The sequence below is a fragment of the Carcharhinus amblyrhynchos genome, chromosome 11 (genome assembly GCF_965287045.1).
Source record: "Carcharhinus amblyrhynchos chromosome 11, sCarAmb.v2.hapA, whole genome shotgun sequence".
Classification (NCBI taxonomy): Eukaryota; Metazoa; Chordata; class Chondrichthyes; order Carcharhiniformes; family Carcharhinidae; genus Carcharhinus; species Carcharhinus amblyrhynchos.
In genome coordinates, this window is record NC_137334.1 from 46,378,442 (window position 1) to 46,389,991 (window position 11,550).

The 11,550-nt window shown below is 42.7% G+C and overlaps 1 long non-coding RNA gene across 1 annotated transcript; it reads right to left on the reverse strand.

Annotated features, from left to right (window-relative positions):
* Positions 1–7,064: 7,064 nt before the first annotated feature.
* On the reverse strand, positions 7,065–11,295 carry LOC145349700 (uncharacterized). Its single transcript, XR_013888136.1, has 2 exons — positions 11,216–11,295; positions 7,065–7,352 (listed from the first exon to the last, which is right to left on the reverse strand). It is a non-coding gene; the product is annotated as an uncharacterized LOC145349700 (long non-coding RNA).
* Positions 11,296–11,550: the final 255 nt, after the last annotated feature.

Below are 11,550 nucleotides of genomic sequence, written 5' to 3' on the forward strand. Positions count from 1 at the left end.
ACTATGCCCACCTGGAGTGTGGAGTGTGCTGTCTTACATACAGACACACATTTCAGGAAAGCTTAAGGACTGAGTGAAAAGGAACACAGTTCATAGATTAGGCACTGAAGGTTCTGGTAGAAGATGTCCAGAGGAAGAAGAATGTACCCAAGGTGGAAGGAATCCATCTTAACCGACTGTCCCTTCTGACACAGTCCACTCCAACAGCTGATGTTGCTGTGCCCGGTCTCATGTTCCTCCTGCAGACCAAGGAATACCCACAAAAAGATACCGATGACCAAGAACTCGCTGTCATGGTTCCTATAAGGTAGAGAATCACAACACTTATTTCAGTTTATGAAGCGCTCAGAGAGTTTCTGGATTAAACCTAGAATTTTGTTGAGGTTTTAACAAAGTTCCTCATAAAGGACGGAATTTTACTGGCACGTCTGTCTGAGGTCCATACGATCCTGCCCAAGACCGTCAGAAAATGCCATTCTCCGAGGCGAGCCTGTCCTCGGAATTGGGGCAGGCGTGCTGGTAAAATTCCAGCCAAAGTCTGCCAATATGCTTCAAAAGTCCCCTTCAACCTTAAAGTAGCAAGTTTTGATTATTTATTCTTTCGCAGAAAATGGGTGTTGCTGGCTTAGCCAACATTTATTGGCCATCCCTAATTGCCCTTGAGAACAAAGCCCAACGAGCCCGCGCCGCCATTTTAACATTATGAGTCCCCCCTCCACCCATGACCCTTGTCTATGCTTATGGCATTCCACATTGAGGGAAGACTAATTTAGGGACAATTTGTTACACCAATCAGCCTAATAGCACATCTTTGGGGTGTGGGAGGAAACCGGAGCACCTGGAGAAAACCCACGTAAGCACGGGGAGAATGCGCAAACTCCCACAGACACTGGCCCAAATCCATGTATCTGCACAGCAAACAGTGATAGTCACTGAGCTGTCGTGTTGCCCAGCATCTGGTCCAGTTTAAGCATACACCAACGATGTGAAGTACTAGGCTACTTTCGAAACAACCAAGAGCAGCCCTCGTAAGACCCATCGCGTGTATGCCTCTTGTTGGACAAGTTGGAGAAGTTAGAAGGGTTTAATCAGCCCACGTAATCATAGAATTATAAAACCATAGGATCCAACAGTGCAGAAGGAGGCCATTCAGCCCATCAAGTCTACACCAGCCACAATCCCACCCACACCCCTTCCCCACAACCGTACGCATTTACCCGAGCTAGACCGCCCTGACAGAAAGGAGCAATTTAGCATGGCCAATTAGCCTAAACTGCACATCTTTGGACTGTGGGAGGGAACCAAAGCACCCGGAGGAAACCCATACCTCCTCTGGATTGATTTGTTTACCCCCAGTCAGCTGGTCACTGTTAGGAGGGGGCATTGGTTCAAGTGCTATCTGCCAAAATGTTGTGTGGTCTCCGTAATGAGTGGTAGCAGGCAACTTAAGTGGTGATCAGTCCCTTAAAGATCCTTTTGGCAGCTGTCCCCAGTGCAAGCTTCCACTTTATTAAGATAGTATCTTGCACTAAATGTGAGCTCAACCAGCGTTTCGGCTCAAGAATCTCTTTAGCATCTGACATATCCCTTGGCAGCCTGCCACCTCTGCAGGAAAGTGTATTTGTTGAAGTTTCAGCAATCGGAGAATTGCTTTTTCTGGTAGGAATCATCACATTCATGGAGAAGAGGGATGCAAATTGCAAAAACCCATAACATCAAAATAAGGGTGGCAGAGGGGTTCTGTCCCTGCCTCTGAGGCAGAGTATCGGATTTGAGTCCCATCCCTGGACCTAATGGCCAAGGAAAATACAGCTGACAAGTTGAGTATCAATCTGCAAAATCCTTCCCACACATACCACTGGCAGGCAGCAAGGGTGGGAGAGATTTCTGGTTAGCCATATTTGACCGGCATATCCACATCATAGCCATATTTGATGCAGATTGGTGCCCCTCAAGCTATGAGCCTACGTCAGCAGACTAACAACCCTGTTCCAGGAAAAACTAGCTGTGGAAACAGGTGGAAGTCTGCCTTGCGCACCAGTAGGTGCGAGAAGAGAAACAATAATGTCAAAATTGGCTTGGAATATATTGGTGACTACAGCAATGACTTTAGGCTGTAAGAACGGTTTTAAGCAAACTCAAATCACCCAACAGATTATATGATAGTTTAAAGATCAAAAACAGAAAGTTAAAGATTGAAGGAATTGAAGCTTAAATTATTTTTAAAAAATTGAAAGTACACACATTTTTGTTTATGTAAAATACATCTTATTTGAAGTTAGATAATGTGTACAGATTTATTCTCCTTCTCCTGAATGTGGAGGTGATAGGAAGACAGTTGTGGAGTTTAAAAGTCAACATGCTGTCTCATATAGATTGAAAGAACAAAAACAGTTGTATGAAGATCAAATGGCCCAGACACAGCAGAGCTAAATAAAACTAGAGCTTGGTACTGAGTTGCCTGACAATAGGACTATCTGATCTATCTGGAATAACATATCCCAAAAAAATACAATTATCCAAGAACAGTATCAGGTTACTCACACTAGTTATTTAAAAAAATCTATAGAACAAAACAACAAATAAAATGTATGGTTTCTGAGTACTTGATATTTCACACTGACCATTGGCTGCACCTTATTAGAGCTAATGATCTAATGAATGCTTGCTGCTGCCGACAATTGCAATGGAACAGTTCTCTTCTGATTAACCTCGTTTTTTGCTGAGTTCAGGATAGACACAATAACCTTTTCACTGAATCTCTACAGTACAGAAGGAGGCCATTTGGCCCATCGGGACTGCACATATGACACCCCCACCCTATCTTGGTAACCTTACATATTTACTCTGCTAATCCCCCCCGAAACTAGGATCAATTTAGCATAGCCAATCAACCTAACCCGCAGATCTTTGGACTGTGGGAGGAAACCAGAGCACCAGAGGAAACCCATACAGACATGTGGAGAATGTGCAAACTCCACACAGACAGTGACCCAGGCCAGGAATTGAACCCAGGTCCCAGGCACTGTGAGGCAGCAGTGCTAATCACTGTGCCACTGTGCCACCCATTTAATTTCCAGCTAATTGATCTCAACAAACATATTATTTTGTGGAAAATTAAATGGAAAGGCATCCTCCAGTGACACTAGGGACTTTCTCATGGCCCCATGATTCTGAGTTGTGCTGTATCTCTGCCAGATGTAATGAGTGTGTGAATTTTAATCGGGGATGTGATATTGTTGGGGTGGTGGAAGTGGAGTGATGCTGCACTATAATCAGTGAGCAAATTGTAATCCAGGCTGGGCTCAGTATAAATGGGGAGTAGATTTCATTGTGATAGGGTCATTATAAATGGAGAGTAAATTTCATTGTCATGAAGTTAGTATAAATGGAGAATAAAATTCATTATGATGAAGTCAGTATAAATGGAGAGTAAATTTCAATGGGGCTGGGCTCAGAATAAATGGACAGCAAATTTCATTGGGGATGGGGTCATTATAAATGGAGAGTAAATTTCATTGTGATGAGGTCAGTATAAATGAGAAATTGCAAGTGACGCTGATCTCTACAATCATCTGTGAGAATTTGCAATCCGTTTTATGATGGAGCGATGGTTGTTGAAATAGTCGAAGATGTTGGTCCTAACACCTGCAACAATATCCTGGACCCGAGATGCTTGGCCTCCCTTCCAACAATCGCAAACAACTTTCTTTTGTGTTAGTTTTAAAAAATATTGTCATATTTCATTGGGGATGGGCTTAGAATAAATGGAGAGTAAATTTCATTGGGGATGAGCTCCGTCTAAATGGAGAGCATAATTTCATTGTGATGGAGTCAGTATCAATGGAGAGTGAATTTCATTGGGAATGGTCTCGGTATAAATGGAAAGTAAATTCCACTGTGAATTTAATTCACAGAAATAAATGAGGAGAAAAAATGGGGAGTAAGTTTCATTGCGATGGACTCAGTATAAATGGAGAATAAATTTCACTGTGATGGAGTCAGTATAAATGGAGAGTGAATTTCTTTTGGGATGGACTCAGTATAAATGGTGAGTAAGTTTTAATAGGGGCAGCTTTGGGGTTATATGGAGTGGACCGTATGCAATATAACCAGCAGGTGGTGGGAGTTGACAATTCTTTCACCCAGTCCTCTGTGACTAGGGTCTATGTTTGTGGAACTCTTGCCAGTTAAACCACAGTGGGTCTGGTAGAACTGGTCTCCCTGAGAGCTGGTCCATGGTCAGAGGGAGGGGATTTCCCAGTACAGTCTGAGATCGCACATCCTTGTGGATTGACACCCGGCTGGCCTGAAGCCAAACTCACCAGTGTGTTTAGGCCCCACCCCTCCCAGTACCAGCATGAAACTCCCAACTCTGCAGGAAAGTGACTGTGGGAGGATTACGATGCAGAGTGTGCCTGAGACGTCGGCTCAAGCCACTCCATTATCCACACCATTATGACATTCAAAAATGTTTGGACAATTCTGCCCTAGCAGTCTAAAGACCTATATTATAGCCTAGCCAGTTGTAAAACAGAGTTCTTTCAGAGAATCAAGTGTGACACAGAAATAAAACAGGGAGGCACAGTCGTTAGCTCTGCTGTGTCAGTGTCAGGGACCTGGGTTCGATTCCAGTTTTCAGTGAATGTGTGGCATTTGTACATTCTCTCCTTATCTGTATGGGTTTCCTCTAGGTGCACTGGTTTCTTTCCACAGTCCAGAGATATGCACTTTATGTGAATTAACCATGGTAAATGCTTGGTGTTATGGGTAGACTGGAGGGGAGGGCCTGGGTGGGAGTCAGTGCAGAATCAATGGGCTGAATGGCCTCTTCCTGCACTGTAAGGATTCTATGGCAATCTTCACTGGTAACCTAGAACTGCCTTTGTAAGTCTCCATAAGTTTGACTCTAAACTAAAAGAACGGTTCTCAAAGAGAGCTACAAGTTCTGTGCAGTAATTATTTGCTGGATTTGGCTCATTGTGTTAGACCCTATGGGATGCTGTTTTGGGGAAGGTATATCCTTAGCGTTAAGGAAAGTAGATAGATTAGAACTGGGGGAAATTTAAGTATACTGTCCAGATAACCATTGCTATAGTTAATTGTAAATGTTGTTCTTTACTGTTGTTTTTCTTATTGTGTGTTTTAAAGTTTAATAAGTGTTTTGTTATTTGTATAATTTACAACAAGATTGACTCCCTTCCTCACTGGGTTTCATTTCTCGCATTTTATAAATAGTTAAGAACCAGCATTCTTAGTTTTCTTCTTTCAATATGAGGATGCCCTCATATTGAACATCAGTGGGGTTCATAACATTAAGAAAAGGAATGAAAGTTTGAAGACGACACTGGCAGCTAAGAAGGAAATCTCAAGATTTTTGTCACTGTGGTAACTTGGCCTCAGAAATGTAGTCAAATGCATTGTGATAGTCACTCTACTTCTAAAAATATCAAATTAAAATACTGTACAGCATGGACTCAGAACTGGAGGCAACCAGTTACACAGGTCTCTCGTGGTAAGATTAATTCCGTGAAAGCCCATGCTACTAATGTCATTCACATACGCTCATACCCGCTCAAGAATCAGAATATATTTTTAAGTAAGAATATGATTACTATCACAGAAAAATATATGAATAAATAACAAAAAAACCCACCGACTGGGGGACGGGGTGGGGCAGGGGATGATACAGCAGGGATGCCTGTAAATAATATGTTAACACAAGGCAATTGGCTACCTGACTTTTCATGGCGGGAACTTCATTACCTCAGTGGTGAGAAGTGGGGACATGGGGAATGAGAACCATGCTAATATGAAAGTCGCTTGGGGACTCCAGTTGAATTCTTCACCATCTCCGACCTACCTGCCCACTGAAAACGGGGGGTAGAAAATCCCGTTGCTTTGCATCCAGGAACCTTTAGAACAACCTTATCCCCATTGTAAATGGTTCCTCTCACGAGGTTTCCTCAATGCTTCCAGGAGCCCAGAACAACCAGGCTTCTGCTGTTTTCCTAATGTTTTTACTGAGTTCTTGCCAGCAAGAGACCTGTGGAACCCCTGAAAGATTGTGGCAGCAGAATGCTTTTTATTTTCCCAAATATTCCAATCAAAATTCACAGGAATGATTGATGAAATACAGAAAATGATGGGTGGATTTGCTGTAGACTTACTTCCAGATGAACCAGAGAGAGCAGAATAGTCCTCACTGGCCTGTCACATTTCTACATTCTTGTTTACTAAGTCAAGTCAAATTATAATTTGATTTGTTATTGTCACATGTATTAGTATACAGTGAAAAGTACTGTTTCTTGTGCTATACAGACAAAGCATACCATTCATAGAGAAGGAAAGGAGAGCGTGCAGAATGTAGTATTACAGAATTATCTAGGGTGTAGAGAAAGATCAACTTAGTGCAATGTAAGTCCATTCAAAAGTCTGAAGGCAGGAGGGAAGAAGTTGTTCTTGAGTCGGTTGGTACACGATCTCAGACTTTTGTATCTTTTTCCTGATGGAAGAAGGTGAAGGGAGAATGTGCAGTCCTTGATTATATATCAAAGGTTAGAAAATATTGGAATTGGATCAAGCCAGGCACAACTACAAACAAAACCAAAGTAGTTTTGGAAAGTTCCAGAAACTCTGGATACTAAAGATCCCCTATTTCTCATAATTCTGCCTGACCTATTGGGTGTTTCCATCATTTCCAGCCTCTGCAATATTTTGTTACTGGAACACAATGGATTTTTGTGCTGGCATAAAGGGGTTTTACGGGCAGCAACATTTCCCTTTACAGTTTAAAAGACCAAAAACCCATCAAATTGCATATCCTTAGTGCCACATTTAAAAATGTAACCATATAGACATCAACCATGCTGCTACAATAAACCCCCCATCCCGCTTCCCTGATGATCTCCCAAGAGAGGCCAGACAGTCCCACTAATAAATTCACCAGACCCAGCAGCAAGGCCTATGCTAAATGTAAGTGGCACCAGCCTCTTCATAACAGACAAGCAGCAAATGGTAACATTTTTTCGATGTTAAGAGATACACAACCTGAGGCAAATGGATTCAAAAAGTAACCATATATTTTATTGGAAATTATTGTTTTCATACAGCCCTTTTGTGATAGGGCTATTTTCTGCTTTTTGTGAGCATCTCTGCCAAAACTTCTGTTTTTATGCACAACCATCTGATTCTTTTGACGTTTTAGAGAATCCCAGAGTGTTTCTGCACGTGGATCAGTTGATTGGATTTTGCCAGAAGATCGAGGGGTTCAAAGCCTCTCTTCAAGGTCTGAGCACATGACCTTGGCTGTCAAACTGCCCTTTATTGGATGAGACATTTGCAAGTCTGATCTGTAGTTAAAAAAAATCACATGGCAATGTTCATGTATTTATCTTTCAACCGACACCACCAGGAAAGAAAGATCATTTTCATATTATGGGACCATGTGCTTACTTGGCTGACACGTTTACACCTCTATCAATGATATTTAAAATAAATGAATTGATTGGAAAGCACTTGAGGATTTCCTAAACATATACTGAAGTGCTACATAAATAGGGTAAGAATTCTCACAACATCAGGTTAAAGTCCAATAGGTTTATTTGGTAGCAAAAGCCACTAGCTTTCGGAGCACTGCCTCTTCGTCAGGTGAGTGGGAGTTCTAGAACATAGAACATAGAACACTACAGCACCAACAGGCCCTTCGGCCCACAAGTTGCGCCGATCACATCTGTACCTACCAAGCCATAGAACTATCTGTAACTTCCAATGCCATTAGACCCCATATACTCATCCAGAAGTCTTTTAAAAGACCCCAGTGAGTTTGACTCTACCACCACTGATGGCAGCCGATTCCACTCACTCACCACACTCTGAGTGAAAAACTTTCCCCTAACATCTCCTCTGTACTTGCTCCCAAGCACCATAAACCTGTGTCCTCTCGTAGCGACCATTTCAGCCCGGGGAAATAGCCTCTGAGAATCCACCCTATCTATTCCTCTCAACATTTTATAAAACCTCTATCAGGTCGCCTCTCAACCTCTGTCTCTCCAGGGAGAAGAGACCTAGCTCCCTCAACCTATCTTCATAAGGCATGCCTCCCAATCCAGGCAACATCCTTGTAAATCTCCTCTGCACCCTCTCAATAGCTTCCACATCCTTCCTGCAGTGAGATGACCAGAACTGCGCACAGTACTCCAAGTGGGGTCTGACAAGGGTCCTATAAAGTTGCAGCATTACCTCCCGACTCCTAAACTCAATCCCTCGATTAATGAAGGCCAGTACACCATACGCCTCTTGACCACATCCTCCACCTGCGAGGCTGATTTAAGAGTCCTATGGACCCAGACCCCAAGATCCTTCTGCTCTTCAACCCAGCTAAGACTCCTACCCTTGATATTGTACTCCTGCATCCCGTTGGTCCTGCCAAAATGGACCACTACACATTTATCCGCGTTGAAGTCCATCTGCCACTTCTCCGCCCAGTCTTGCATTCTATCTATGTCACGCTGCAACTCCTGACATCCCTCCAGACTATCCACAACACCACCAACCTTCGTATCGTCAGCGAACTTACTAACCCATCCCTCCACTTCCTCATCCAGGTCATTTATGAAAATGACAAACAGCAAGGGTCCTAGAACAGATCCCTGGGGCACTCCACTGGTGACCGACCTCCATGCAGAAAAAGACCCATCCACAACCACTCTCTGCCTTCCGCAGGCAAGCCAGTTCTGGATCCACAAGGCCAAAGCCCCCTGGATCCCATGCCCTCTCACCTTCTCAAGAAGTCTTGCATGGGGGACCTTATCAAACGCCTTGCTGAAGTCCATGTAAACCACATCCACTGCTCTTCCTTCATCAATGTGTTCAGTCACATTTTCAAAGAACTCAACTAGGCTCGTAAGGCACGACCTGCCCTTGACAAAGCCGTGCTGACTATTCCTGATCATTCTAAACTTCTCTAAATGCTCATAAATCTTGTCCCTCAGAATCCTCTCCATCAACTTACCAGCCACTAAGGTCAGACTCACCGGTCGGTAATTTCCCAGGCTATCCCTGTTCCCTTTCTTGAAAATAGGAACCACATCCGCAATCCTCCAATCCTCCGGAACCTCTCCCGTCTCCATTGATGATGCAAAGATCATTGCCAGGGGCTCTGCAATCACTTCCCTCACCTCCCACAGTAACCTGGGGTACATCCCATCCGGTCCCGGTGACTTATCTATCTTGATAGAATTTAAAAGTTCCAACACATCCTCTCTCTTAATATCCACATACTCAATCTTTTCAGTCTGCCACAAACCTGTAGTACAACCTCCCAGATCACTTTCCACCGTGAATACTGAGGCAGAGTACTCATTAAGCACCTCTGCCATGTCTTCCGGTTTCACACAGACTTTTCCCCCTTCACCTTTTATAGGTCCTATCCCTTCTCTTCTCATCCTTTTACTTTTCACATATTTGGAGAATGCCTTGGGATTCTCCTTAATTTTACCTGCCAAGGCCTTCTCATGTCCCCTTCTGGCTCTCCTAATTTCCTTTTTAAGCTCCTTTCTACAAGCTTTATACTCCTCTAGATCCTTAACATCTCCAAGCTCTCTGAACCGTTTATACGCCTTTTCTATTCACAAACAGGGCATATAAAGACGCAAACTCAATTTACAACATCACAATTGAATGCATGTCTTTACAGGTAATCAAGTCTTAAAGGTAGAGACAATGTGAGTGCAGAGAGCATCTTTTTTTCGGCGCATGTGCAGTTGGAGGCACCAATCGGAGCTGCAGTGTTTCGGGAGTGATAAGCCCTGCCCACAGTTTTCTGCAGTGTGATTCAGAATCGCTGCTATTTTTGCAGGCAGAGTGTGCATGGGGGTGCCTGAGAATGGGTCTAAAAGTCGAATCTGAAACACTCCCTGTTTCAAGTCCACCCAGAACTTAGAATCAAAATGGTAAAACAGGGTCCTGTGTGTAACGCAGGCTTTGGCTGAGAGGAAATGATTGATATCTCAAATTCACAATAATGAACAGCAGGAAACTAATTTCAAACTGCTTCTAGTTCAGTATTATATAAACTATTCAAAAGGAATTTCAGGATAGCTGATAAGCTGGTTCTAGGTGAGTTAAGATTACCTCATTAAATTGTTCAAATCAGGAGTCTTCAAAAAAATGTATTTTCAACATTTTACAATCTATTTGGCCAGAAATTAATTCAGTGATTTCACTTCCATTTATCAGCCAGCACCTTATATCACAGTTTTTGTTTCCAGTCAGACCTATACACAACCAAAGCTTCTTTAATGATATATTCAAAGCATTGTTTTTATCATGTGTTTTTATAAAGTCAGAATGTTAATGTTTAAAAGTTTATGTATTCGTGTCACCACTCGGCTTACATTAACGCCGCAATGGAGTTACTGTGAAAATCCCCTAGTTGCCACACTCCAGCACCTGTTCGGATACACTGAGGGAGAGTTTAGCATGGCCAATGTACCTAACCAGTCTTTCGGACTGTGGGAGGAAACCGGAGCACCTGGAGAAAACCCACACAGACAGTGACTCAAGCTGGGAATTGATTCTGGGCTCCTGCTAACTGCTGCGTCACCATGCCACTCAATGTTTTGGTTTTGGTCCTCTACATCGCCAATAAGTAGCTTTCTGATTGATCAATTAATCAGGAACAGAGTTCGAGATAAACATAGTGAAATGTTGCCAGTAGCAACTCATTCCCAGGATCTCACACATGCTCTGCCCAAAGGCAGACTCATTGTCTGTTGATGCTTCATCCTGAGCTGTTCTTTTGGCATTTCCGTCAGTGGTGGTTTGCTATTGCCTTCTGCCCAGGGTAGGGCAAGCAGGCAGGTCCCAAGTTAACCTCGGTTAGAGTGGGAGTTGAACCCATGCTGTTAGCATTGTTCTAAACTACACACTAACCATCTAAACTAACCAGCCCATCATGAACTAGTTACAACATGTATTTTAGCATATTAAAGGCGTGAAGAGTTCAAGCTCTGCACTAAAATATTGAGGAGAATCATGTCTTTGTACTTCAATCCATCAAGCTTAAAATTCTGCTTTCTGTTAAATTATCAGACATCTATAAATCACTAGAAAGTACATGTAAATATAAAATTATATACACATCAATTACATGTATCAGCTACCTGCTGCACAATGTAGATGATTTTTGTATTTTCAAAATGGCAATAATTACATTTGGATGCGATCTTACTGGCTGTTCAAGCCACACTCCTGTTGCAGCAAAGTTGAAGAGTTTGGCAGCCAGACTCCATTCATTGCGGTGGGATAGGAAATTCTCACTGGCATGAATGGTGGTAAGATTCCAGCCATTTCAATATTATTACAAATCAAAAAGCCTCCCACAAGTAAACAAACCAGCCTAAGGATGAGAGCCTGCAAGTCCTCTCTTGCAGTAAATGCTGTCTCAGCAGACCGAATTTCCTATTCAGATTTATTTATTTATTTTCTAATGTAAGTCTCAACGAGAGAGAACGATTCAATAAAAATGGATGGGAGGACTGGGGAAAT